General features: G+C 34.3%; 1 pseudogene; it reads right to left on the reverse strand.

Moving 5' to 3' along the window:
- Positions 1 to 511: 511 nt before the first annotated feature.
- Positions 512 to 598, reverse strand: LOC123643008 (annotated as a pseudogene).
- Between the last annotated feature and the right edge of the window lie 221 nt (positions 599 to 819).

Consider the following 819-nt stretch of genomic DNA (forward strand, 5'->3'; position numbering starts at 1 on the left):
GGCCTGGGTGGCTTAAATAACAGAAATTTATTTTCTCAGATCTGGAGGCTAAACGTCCCAGATGAAGGCCAAGAGAGTCCATTTCTGGTGAGGGCTCCTGTCCTGGCTTCCAATCAGTTGCCTTCTTACTGTGTTCTCACATGGCAGAGAGAAGTCAAGCTCCTCTGGTGTCCCTTATACGGGAACTAATCCTGTCTTATTAGAATCAGCTTCAGATTTATATGAGCTTAATTCTGGTGATATATAGAAATGTTATTCTTACATAGCTCTATTCCCTGCCCCCCTTTTTGTGGTATTATCATTATATATATTACATCTCTAGATATAACAAGCCCAACAATACATCGTTATGATTATTAATATTACTTTACAATCTCTACTCATATTCTTAGCCTAGTGTAGTTTTCCTGCCACATACCTCCTTTGTGTTGTTAATGGCAAAGATATTACATATATGTTACATTTTTGTATGGTGTAGGCCTAAGAATACATTATATACATTTTATATGATAGCTTTTTTTTTTTTTTGGTGCTCTACACATTAAGAGAAACTTCTCTAATAATGAACTATAGAAATGATTCCTGAAAGTACAGTCTTTACAACAGCTTTTTAAATCTTTTAATAGAAGAAAGGAGAAAATGCATTTATACTGTCTTTTAAAATTACATAATTAACTACCTCTACTGGTGCTCTTTATTTTTTGGTGTGAATTTGAATTATCCTTTGGAGTCACTTGCTTTCAGCCTGAAGAACTTCCTTTAGTATTTCTTGTAACGCAGATCTGCTACCAACAATTTCTCTCAGTTTTTGTTTATGTA

Source organism: Lemur catta, chromosome 7, assembly GCF_020740605.2.
Source record: "Lemur catta isolate mLemCat1 chromosome 7, mLemCat1.pri, whole genome shotgun sequence".
Classification (NCBI taxonomy): domain Eukaryota; kingdom Metazoa; phylum Chordata; class Mammalia; order Primates; family Lemuridae; genus Lemur; species Lemur catta.